We start from the raw sequence: 12,593 nt of genomic DNA on the forward strand, positions 1-12,593 counted from the left end.
GATAATATTGGGGAATATTTGAACCGTATTATACAAGACCTATTTAAATAAAAGAAAATTTCTTGAATTAGAGTTCATGTGTTTGATATATATAAGTATAACCGTGGATCTCCAAAATTGGTCGTAGATCCACCAATCCATTGCCCATATAATTTCAATTATATGACCTACATATGTATATCCAAATATGAGAATTTGGATCTAGATATTGAACTTACGTTTGTCTTTGTATCTTTGTCCTACCAAAACTATAAAAATTATATCTATATTTAATAGCTGTAGCAATCCTATCAGATACAAATATGAATATATCATTAGATATTTGTATACTTCATCCCTAAAAAATATGCAAAATTAATTATACCAGCAAGATGATTAAAAATCTCTCTGAAAAGTTAAGACATAAGAGTATTGCTCTACATACTTCATCCCAAAAAATATATGCAATTAACTGTACCAACAAGATTAATAAATATCTCTCTGAAAAGATAAGACATGATAAAATTATTCTTCCTATGACACGTCTTTGTAAAGCTCTCTTCTTTGTGTAGTCATCCTCATTAAGATGGAAATATAGAAATTTATGATTAAAAAGATCAAGTTGCTCTATTTTCAGTTCAAATAAAAACTAAGACAAAATATTTTACTAATGAAGAGACATAAACCCTTCAAGGCTTTAACTGCTTATTTGATCAGCTATGTACCTTGATTTCATTGACTAGGTTAAACAAAAGACTATCATTTTATAGTTACAAAATAAATTCAGTACCTTGAACAACCACCTCTATAATTTTTATATTTAATTAAGTTAATCTAGCGTGCACCCCGTGCAAAGTATGACCCTCTATTTTTTAAGCACTGCACTTTGAACTTGTCTCCCCTTATGTTTTACATTTGATTTGATTATTGTATATTTAAAATTAGAAATCATATCTACTTCTCTATAATTGAAAGAAGGATCCAAGTTTAAATACATTTAATTTAGAAATAATATCTACTTCATCCAAGTTTTAATATATCTAATTTGCTTTACTGTTCATAATATAGTAAAATACTATAGTCTGAATAATAATTTCAAGTATGGAGGAGCAGATTTGATTTATTGTTTAGCAATAGCAAATCACTGTAGCATGAATAGTAACCTCGAGTGCAAAGAAACAAATTTGATATCATGTTCATGCTTCAGCATTTACTGTAGCATAAATAGTATGCCATTAGATTCTCCTTTTAAGTATATAGGAGTAGATACATACTTAATTTGATAGCATATGTAGAGATCACTCAAATATATACTTAATTTTCTAGTTGCTTCCTCACAATGTTCTTTTTTGGTAGAAAATGCAACTGAAGGAACTCATCCCTGGAGATCTAGTAAAGCAACTCATCTCTAAAGTTGTAGTAAAGGTTTCAACCTCAATAGGTTGCACTTTTCTTCTTCAGATAGAATTATTGTGTAAATTATTTGTAGCTAAAACTAATGGACTATATACCTTTCAAGGAATACAACATGAAACCCCTAGAGATGTGAACACTTGTTTGAGGAAGGGATGTAGGGGTAGCCGAAGACCAAACTCTAAGTGCCTCAAGTAGAGTAGATTCCGCTCCGGCCCATGATCATAGATGACCTCCGACCTCTTCGGGGCCATCAGATCGTATTCCTTGGGGATGTCAAACCTCCCAGAGAGTATCCTCATCTGGGACTGCGTCACCTTGGAATGGATCTCCGCCATGAGAGCTCGACGATCCAGAGGCTCGGATGCCATCGGAGATTGCAGAGATGATCGCCCAGAAGAGACGAGCGGAAAAGTTCTGAGTTCTCTAGAGGGAATTTCAAAAGGCAATAACCGTTGCCCTTAGGCCCTTGGTCCTATATATAGGTAGCTGACTTTACAACTGCCAAAACCTAGATCGTCGGATCAAATTCTAGCCAACGACCGAGATCGAATTTCAAAATTCGAAGCACTATCTCACGGATCGAGACACGACCTGCTCACCTCGAGTAGCCCGCAATCTGCTAGGAATCTCCTTTACAAAAAGGTGGACTTTTAAATGTTAAGGATTGCACGAGCAATGCACGTGGTAAAAATTTTTAGATTTATTTTAACTTTATAATTCTATTTAGGAAATGTTGTTGTAAAAATTTATTGAATGTAAACAATGGAGCAAACATATGGACAGAAGCTAAAATTTTACAATGTTTAAACAATAAAATTACATTTAGGGATCAATTGAGTGATAGTACAGTGGGTGCATCATCAGCAATAGAAAATAAACTATGATATACAAGCCAGAATAACACATCATTTATTTATCAATGATATACATTACTCTACTAAATAAATATGAAAAACAAGTATTATTCAGGCTACAATCAGAATCAAATCATGCAATGATATAGGATGATGATATTCAGACATTTGGAAGAGACAAATAATGAATGTGTATTAAGAACCCTCTTAACTTGAAGGCATAACAATCCTCAGCAGACCAGCAACAATAATGTTATCAACTATCTTCCTCAATTGAGAGCGTTAGGCCAAAGCTAGAAATGCTAAAAGCAAAAAAAAAGGTAAGTCAATTCTGAAACAAATTACAAAATAACCAAATATTATCAACTATCCTCCTCAATAGAGAGTGTTAGGCCAAAGTTACAACTGCTAAGTTTGATGTTGATTTTTAGTTTTTTAATTTTTTTGATATTGTGTGATTTTTATTACATTGTGTTGATTTTTTCGTTCTGAGTTATGTTTGAATTAGAGTATTATAAGGAGTTTTACATGATATACTGAACAAACCAAATATGTTCCAATAAATAGTATCAAAGTGAAATAGGTAAGAAAATTTAAGGTATTAAAGTGTTAAAAGTACATTAGGTGTACCAAATTGATAAAAATGGGCAAATTTTAGGGTACCAAAGTGAATAAATACCCTTTTTTTTATTTCCACACAACGTGAGTACAACTTCATCATATATGATAGGCTTGTGTCACTTTAGCAAGTCTTCACCTAATCTATGGATCTAATAAGGCTTTTAGAAGAAACATGTTAATTTCTGCGTGACCTATATCTTTCAGGAAAGTCCCTTCTATAATACTTTCTCAAATATATTAGTCTACCAGTCTGATTAAATTTTACTAAAATAATATTAGGCCATTGTAATATTGCTCACAAACTTTATCATTTCCTACTTACATCCTAACATTAATCATATAAATTACACATTGAAACCAGAATACATCCCACTATCCCTCAAAAGCCTTTTCTCCTCCTCCACATAGTTCTTCCCCTTGCTCGCTTGCCAAAGATCCCTCTTCCTCTTCTCCTTCTGCGAAAACAACTTGCTCTTCTCTTTCTTCTCAAAGAAATAATATTTACTACAATACCCGTGACATTTTATTAAAACTCTAGTTTTTGAAGTTTTAGCAAAGGATACAAAAGGGATATTACTAATATACGTGAGCATATCAACAAACAACTTGTATGCATGGGTTCAACTATTTCTAGTAAGAAAAATGTTGATAATAGGGAACAACATCAAAGAAAGGTATGAATCAAGAAAAAGAGGATATAAGCAAAGAAATTTTAAAATCAAAATCAAAGTTAAAATTTTGCACAACTCATATCCATTTTTATTTTTTATTTTTTTTGATAATCACCTTACTGAATTTGTTTCCTTCCGGATGCACTAAAATTTGAGATTTGAAGAGATAATGGAAGAGAGGGCATAATATTTTTCTAAAAACTTGATTTGGGGTTGCATCTAAGATGATAAGGATAATAATAATAATAACCATTATTATAAATTAATTTCCCATTGATGAAGATAGAGAGAGTGGGGATGCATCAAAGAATTTGAATAGTAACCGAAGGAGAGAGAGAAGAGCGAAGGTTTGAGACTTTTGAGTTTCTGATTTATGTGTACAAACTTGATTATGTTTTCAACTATTTCCATGAAACGGAAAATGATGAAGAGACTCCAATTAAAGTTATATTTTATCTACAATATAGTCATATTTATTTATTATTATTCTTTGTTGTTTTCCTATATCTGATGAAAGATTCCAGTAAACAACTTCTTCACCCTTGCATTGATGAGTACCTGAACACCATCATCAATGCTACATGCATAGCTTCGATCAATGCCATGACCTACAATCTCATAATTTTTTAAGAGATCAGAGGTTAAAACTAAAATAGATAGGTCTTGTCCTACATTCCTTTACTTTATACACCAACTTATCGATTAAATTATTCATTAATTTAGACCCGAGGAGAGTTGAGAAGCCTGATCGTGAATTTGTTTGAGAGAAGATCAATTATAAGATTAATTAGTTGGAATTTCTTTTTAATAAATAATTAATTGGAAGTTTAAGGGGTTAAGTATGGGAACTTCTCACAAATCTTAGTTTCAATCTTCAAATAACCTTACTTCTCAAAATATTCATCTCTGGTTCAAACTATAAAAATTTTCTCAAGAATGAGCATATAATTTAATTCACGTGATGAAGTAAAAGAAGATGAAATTATTCAGACACAACATACATAAAACTGTGTAATCTCTCCTCATTTACAGATCCTAAAAATTTTCCTAAAGTACCCAAAAATCACATGAGATTAAATTAAGTGACAAAATAAAGTCGACTAATATTTATCATGATGGATCAAGAGAAGGTAGAATTATATAAACTTGATATGTACTATATCAAAATTCCTCATCATTTGTAGTTTCTAAAAGGCAAAAAAAAAAGGAATTAGAAGCAAGTGAAATAACAATTTTATCTAAAGATTATATACTATCTACTTCTTTTCATCATATGCTTAGAATATTTATAGCTACAAATAAAGACTATCAGAATTCATTACTAATTTTTGAACCATAAAAGAGTGACTCTTGGATACTATTACAAAATAACTGAATGACACATAAAAATTAATAACAAAATGTAACTCCTATTGCATTTAGTATATGTTATTAGACATTAAAGTCATGCAGACATTAAAGTCATGTTAATCCACATCCATAACAATGTGCTTTGAGTTATAACAAACGTACCATTCAAAGTTATAGTATAGTTTATAAAATATATTATAGTATAGTTACATATAGATATATTAAAATATATTTTAGTATACATTCTTTATTTATGTATAATACACTATAGATATAAAGTTTAGTATAATATAAAGATATCAAATTATGGCAATTATTTAGATCATACATTAATTTTAAGTGTACATGTTTATTTGATTATAATTATAATTATAGTATAATGTATAATATAATATAGATATAAAGTTTATTATATATCAATACCTAAACTTCAGTATAAACTTTTTATACTGTAGTTTAAAACTATATATCTAACTATACTAAATATAAGATTGGATGTTATGTGAAATTTTTGAAGGGATATAGTTTATGTATGTATGCATGTATATACACTTGTTGTCCTTTTATTGGGATCTTCAGTGAACCATAGAGAATATGTAGCACAAAATTTTATATGAAACACATCAACATAATTAGAACTACACATCCTAAAGCAAATGATACATGACAAAAAAATTTAACATTAAATGATAGACTCGGTGACTATCGCACACAAAAAGTCTCTCTTTTTGTGGAATTATATTTTTTCCTAAATCTTTTTGCCTCAATTTACCCCAATATATAAGATGGAAAAGAAACAAAGAGATGTGGATACGAATGAGTTTCTCCTATCACGACAACACACACCACACTGAAACTTCAATTTAGATAAAATAAATGTATTTATCCATGCACAGAAGTACTAAAAAATACGAATGGGCGGAACTCATGTTCCAACTTCATCATGAGCTCCTCTGACACCCTCCTTCTCTACCGAAACCTTCATCATCACCTCCAAATCCACATCCCCTTCATCGATCAAATTACATGCCACTACTTCCTTTGTTAGACCCACCATCTTCATCGAATCAAACACAATTGCTCATCGAACCTAGCTCCTCTGCCTCCTCTGACATCATCTCCGACCCATACTACAGAAATTGCTAAGATAGCTCCAACCACCTTCACCAAATTCACCTCACCGCTAATGCCGAGATTGCCTCAATGGCAGAAGTGGGTCTTTTAGTATTTGAACTCCCCGTCTTCCTTCAATTTTCTTGCATTGGCAGAGAAAAGAAGAGTAGTAGAGGGAAAAAGTAGAACTTGAACACTTTAATCATTTGATTTGACCTAGTATTTGTTATGTAAAGTGGTAGATGAGGGACTTGGGAATGAGACTATATAGGAAGTGAAATAAAACACATGGAAGTTGGAGGGGTTCATGATAATTTGTTTGAGATATCAAGATGAGCTCACTTGTCAAAGGTATTAATGTACGAAAAGAAGCTTTCACTACAAGAAATTACATCTTTAACGAAGGGATTCCCCTTCGTTAAAGAGCTGAAAACCTTTGTTATTGTATGCTAACGACGGGGGAAAATCCCTTCGTCACCCGTCGTTGAAGCCCTCTTCGCTAAAGGGTCATGAAGGGATATACTACCCGTCGTTATAGAGTCTATAACGACGGAACATATTACCGTCATTAATATTTACGACGGTAATTATCACCGTCGTTACCATCAGTGACGGAGATATTTTCCCGTCGTTAACATCAGTGACGGGATATTTTCCCGTCGTTACCATTAGTTACGGGGATATTTTTCCGTCGTTACCATTAGTTACGGGGATATTTTCCCATCGTTGAAGACTAATTAATGACGGTTTGATATCGTCGTAAAAGTCCTCATAATGGATAATTAGTAACCATCAACGATAGTGTTTTTCCTTCGTTGATGAACAAAATACGATTTATAAAACCGTCATTGTAGACTACAAATTTTTAATTTACATTAATAATAATTTTTTCATTCATAGGCAACTATCATATTATTCTCAACCTGACACTAAGATTCACAACAAAAATATATTAAAAATACCTAATAATGAATAAGAGGGAAAATAAAATTTTCATTCATTAATAACATCAATAAATAAAATTCCACCATCCTCAAATATTCAATACTAATAATAAGAGTAAATAAAATTCCACCATCCTCAAATATTCAATACTAATAATAAGAGTTAATATCCTAATTGTTTCAAAGAAAAATACATGAAACTATCTAAAACAAATTAAAATAAAAGTTTGGGAAGACATATTCTTTCATCTCTAATCATCGTCAAAAGAAGACTCGAGCTACCCCCATCCTAATCTTGCATGGATAGCCTGAAAAATTTAAAAAAATCACATAATTAAAAACTATCAAATAAGCAAATATTATCTTATTAAATAAAAATCATATTTTTAGTGCAAGTAGTCAATCATAAAAGTATATAAGAGATTTTATAAAAAAATAATTACCTAATCCTGCACACGTTCTCGAGTTTGAGGAGTCAATGAAGGTGATTGCCTAAAAAAAAGTTCTTGCATAGCTTTCGCTTGTGACTCCAACTCAAACATCCTTTGTTGTTGTTGCTCCTGCTCATCTAGCCGTTGTTGAAGCATCTGGTTCTTTCTCTTTTTTTCTATAACCTGTGCTTCCAGATCAGATCGACTAGGGAGTGGTCCTCTCAAATCTTTCAAAGTTGTCCCGCCATCAAATATAGTGATGTGACCATGAGATTGCTTCCCTCAGATTTTCTCAACTATCTCAATGTCAAAAAGTGAAGGGTTTGTTTGTTTGATTTGAATAATTTCATCCTATAAAAATTAAATTTATATGTTAGTACTATATAATGCATCATTATCAAACTTAAACACATATTATACTTACATATTTATCTTGATCCCCAGTATCTAGTGTTTCATTAGCTTTCTTTCAAGTTTCATGAAACATTTTTGCCACATCAGGTGGATTTCCTGACTTGCCACATTAAGTGGTTCACAGGCATAAAGAGTTTAGACAACAGTAAAGTGATTTACAACATAATAGGATAAAATAATTATTTGATGTAACTTCCAATGGACATTCAAATGTAATAAGTAATAAAACAAAATAAACACAAGATAAAAATAATGAAATATTCCATTCTTGAGGTATAAAAATGACTACATTCACCTGACAGCCTCAAAGGTCCCGGTTATTTGGCTTACTATCCTAAACATCTTTCGTCCATATTTTTCAAATTCCTGCCAGTAAATCACAAACGGTTTCGGTAGAGTTTACATATTAGTTACAAGAAAATTTGAAGGAAATGAAATAAGGCTGTCAAAATTAAACAAATGCAAAAACATATCAAACGCATTGCCAGTGTTGATGGTCACATTAAGGAGATAAGTAAATTTTTTTCTTTTAAGGCCACATTCTTTTTAAAGTTATCTATTAACAGATTGCACTTGGCCCAAAATTACCTAAGATCAAGAAAGTCCAACTTCACTAAAGTTAGTTCTGGCAAAAGATAATGTTGTTTCAGGAGAAAATATGCATCGAAAGTGAGAGATAACCTTCTGAGGTATACTAGGAATCTCTTAGTCTGTTTGCCTCTGACTTAAGTGCAGCGTCTGCAGCCATAACTTTAATCCCTGCCATAAAGAAGTAGAAGAATATTTAGCTTACTTACGAAAGACAGTCAACAAAGAGGTGAAATAACAAGATTTGTAAAAGGGCCTACAGTGGAGAGATAAAGAGAACAAAGAGCTAAATAACTCCAGCTCCAAATCTATTGACTGACAAATTTGTCATGACAAACATAATCATATGACCCAACAGTGGAGAGATATTAATACAAATATCAAAAGCTAATAATACCTGATTCATCATAATCATATGACCCAACAGTGGAGAGATATTAATACAAATATCAAAAGCTAATAATACCTGATTCATCAGAAGATGAACTTCCTTCCTTTCTTTCTCTTGCATTTTGTGCACTACTACCGACCTTATTCTGAGCTGCCTTTTCTGCAGCTTCTGCAGCATCTCTCTCAGCTTCCTTTCTTGCAGCTTCTTCAGCCTCCTTTTTTGCAGTATCGAGAGCTAATCTTCGTTCTTCTGCTAATTTTGTAGCTTTTTCTCTCGCCTGTATCAAAATTTGGCATTCAATAAAAGATTCTCAGAGCTACTTTAATCTAGAAAAACATCAGTGATAGTTTGTTTGGACAATGGCCTACGATTAAAAAAACAACCTCATGTTATTTGCATTGGTGAATGTCACCATGATGCATTAGGTAGCGAACATTGCAGTAACTATTTTCTTGTTATGCACTAGTTAAGAATTAAATATGCTGGCATCATAAAACCAATGCAAAAAAAACAAAAAAAAACAAAAAAACAAAACAAACAAAAAACAGTATAAGCACAATGAATATATATTGCTAAGTGTTGGACCCTAGAGGGGGGTGATTAGGGTTAAGAGGCTCTAATATGCAATAAAAATTAAATATAGGCAAACCACAAAGCAGAAATACAATCAAAGTAAGAGAGATAGAGTTAGGAATCGTTATCCTTGGCGCGCGATGTGTTAACGAGGTTCGGCCCGCTGACCTACGTCCCCGCTCCCCACTCTCGAGGAGAAATCCACTACACACCCGGTTTGGAAGCCGGAACTTCGTCTACACAGTGATCTCACACGATCTCTCACTACACAGTTTGATCTCAACAGATCACACTCCCTCACAGTTGATCTACACAAGATCTCACTCACACAGCAGAAGAAAAGATGCAAGACTCTCTTTACACAGCCCCTATGGCAAAGAGAAGAATTACTGAAGCTTGGAAGTGAACACACACAAAAACCACAGAGAAAAACAGATTTGAAAATTCTCTCAGGAAGACAGCAGTCTCTCTGGTTTTTGCAAACGTTAGGGAAACGGAAGAAGAAGAAGTCTGGGGTTTAAATAGAGGAAATTTAATTAATTTAAAAACAAAACCCAATCTTCTCAAATAGGAAAATAATCTCCTTTTCAGACCCTTATCTCAGACTGTGCCAAACACCATTAAGTGAAAGCACAGTGTTCTAGGCAAATGACCGTTTTAAAAAAGTCACAGCTGACCGAAGAGAATTTCGGTTGACCAAAGGAAATTTCGGTCGACCGAAAAAATGCTTCGGTCGACCGACCGAAAATTCGGTCGACCGCGAACAACGTTGAAAACTTGGAAAAACAAGCAGAGCCATCCTCGGTCGACCGGCGCGGTCGACCGATAGAAAAATCGAGATTTCAGTCGACCACACCGGTCGACCGACGACCTCTCTGGAAAAACACTGGCAAATGATCATGGGAGCGGTCGACCGGTCCGGTCGACCGCTTTCTGATATAAAACACTGGCAAATGATCATGGGAGCGGTCGACCGGTCCGGTCGACCGCTTTCTGATATATTGCTGAAATTGATTTTTGACTCAACTTAAAATATTTGTAAAATATTTATTTGACCTCTGAAAATTATAAAACTTTGTAAAATATTTTTAATACTAAAAACAAACTGTTTGGAAAAAGAATTTTGCAGATAGGTCCTCATACTTGTGATAAATAGTATTTTGTGAAAAACACTTAAAAACATAAGTATGAAAAAAAACGTGTGTGTGATTCCCAATAGCTTCAAGTAAGATCAGTAACCCTTTGCCTACATTCTAGCACTAGAGAAAAAATAAAAAACTAGCTAATATCCTCACATAGAATAAAGTTCTGGAGTCTTGATATAGCTTTAATTTTGATGAAGCTTCTATATGAATTTGTTGTTCTTGAAATAGCATTGCTTCATCAGTATGCCTCCTCCTCCTTTGGATATCATCGTTGTAGCATATATTCCATCCATCCTCCATAAATGGCACTAACAAGCTTGATAAATGAATTTACTACATTTGTACTCAATAAGCCATTAGTACCGTTAATGGTGGTTGTAAAACATCATCAAAACATAAGGGCTAACACTAAGGATATGGTGTTTAAAAAAACCGAATGGAGAAAATGATACATACAGCAGAGCGCAAAGGTGTGAGGTAAAGGCTATGTATTAGTTAATTAAATGTTCAACCTCATGTTATTTGCGTTGGTGAATGTCACAATGTAGCATTAGGTGGCAAACGTTGCAGTAATTATTTTCTTGTTATTCATTAGTTAGGAGTTAAATGCGTTGGCACCATAAAACCAATGTGAAAAATAAAACAAATACAGTAGAAGCACAATGAATATATAGAGCTGAGGGAAATTTGTTTGAAAAACCGAATGGATAAAATGATACATATAGCATAGCACAAAAGTGTGAGATAAAGGTTATGTTGTTGTAGATAAAATATCACCTTGTAAGCAACAAAAAAAAAGAAAAAGAAAAAAAAGAATTAAAAAGTAATTTTAAAAAAAGATGGATAACATACAGTTACCATATTACCTTCAAAATTCGGTGCATTACTGAATCAGAAACTTCCTAGGATTATTATCCAAATTGCTACTCATTTTATTTATGCATGAAATAAGGCCCTAGTTTCTTTATTAGTTTCAATCTGTCATCAATAGCTAGCATATAATACAGAAGTGCTTGCTTCTATTTATACTTTTCCATGCATAAACTATATGAAACTGACCTCTGCTTTGGCCTTAGCCTTTTCTCGCCTCACTTCTTCCTCATATATGGCTTTTTCTTTCTGTTTGGCTTCTTCAATAGCTACATCGTCCTTTATTCTTTGCTCCTCAATCAGGGATCTCTTTTCATGATCCCTTTGGATAGCAGAGAGGTGGCTATCAAGTACTTCAGCACTAATAAAGCAAGACAAAAGCAGGATGTCAATAAGACTTCCAACTTTGGAAAATTCTTATTTGCACTTTAAACCATAGAAAACAGACTGCTAGAGGATAGAACAGTCAAACTTAAAGGCACAATTCAGAACACAAAAAGAACAGAGAATGGAAGTTATAATGTTAAAAGCACAAAAATAAGGAGCTATCCAATTTTACCATCAAGGAAAAGATCAACACAATCAGAGGTGGCAAACCCCATAAACATGTTATTTGTCTAATTCATCAAGCCTGATTAGTAGTGAAGTCATGTTTTTCCAGGGTTGGAAGATAACTCATAATGAATTCCTAGATAAAATCACATCGTGTGGCCTAAGAAGTAAATTATATCATGCCAAATATTTTAGTTAACAATCAATAACCTAAAAAATTACGACCCCTTCCCAAAATAAACTAGCCAATGCAATGCGCATGAAACTAATAGCTTGGAAATTAATCATATATATAATAACAAAAAAACCAATAGTCAACAAGAAAAATCATATTATACCGAAAATCTAATCAATTAATATCTTCTCTCATGACAAAAGCAAGCCAATTCTTCATGCAACCCAAAATTAAGATCAAAATACATTATCAAAGATGACTTCACCTCTTATCTGCACACAATTCGTCCGCACCAAACTCAACCCAACTCAACTCAGTTCACCTCTTATCAAAGATGACTTCACCACCTGCATGTTCCAAGAAGAAAAAAATTCCAGTGAAACAATCCATTAAACTCTGATCTCTAAAAACTCAAAGTCAAAACAAAGGAAATTTTACCAATAAAACAGAACACTAGCCATTTCCATACGCCAAATTTCACCAAGATCAAATCTTTTCGGTTTTCC

The 12,593-nt window shown here is 32.9% G+C and overlaps 1 long non-coding RNA gene across 4 annotated transcripts; it reads right to left on the reverse strand.

The window, feature by feature from the left end:
* On the reverse strand, window positions 7,234-12,593 carry LOC109851086. Of its 4 annotated transcripts, none has more exons than XR_002249692.1 (9): window positions 12,526-12,593; window positions 12,353-12,434; window positions 11,550-11,721; window positions 8,848-9,049; window positions 8,475-8,552; window positions 8,089-8,159; window positions 7,804-7,889; window positions 7,392-7,730; window positions 7,234-7,256 (listed from the first exon to the last, which is right to left on the reverse strand). It is a non-coding gene; the product is annotated as an uncharacterized LOC109851086 (long non-coding RNA). The 4 variants fall into 4 exon arrangements; XR_002249691.1 differs by having other exon boundaries at window positions 7,804-7,893; XR_002249693.1 differs by lacking the exon at window positions 7,804-7,889.

Source organism: Asparagus officinalis, chromosome 7 (genome assembly GCF_001876935.1).
Source record: "Asparagus officinalis chromosome 7, Aspof.V1, whole genome shotgun sequence".
Classification (NCBI taxonomy): Eukaryota; Viridiplantae; Streptophyta; class Magnoliopsida; order Asparagales; family Asparagaceae; genus Asparagus; species Asparagus officinalis.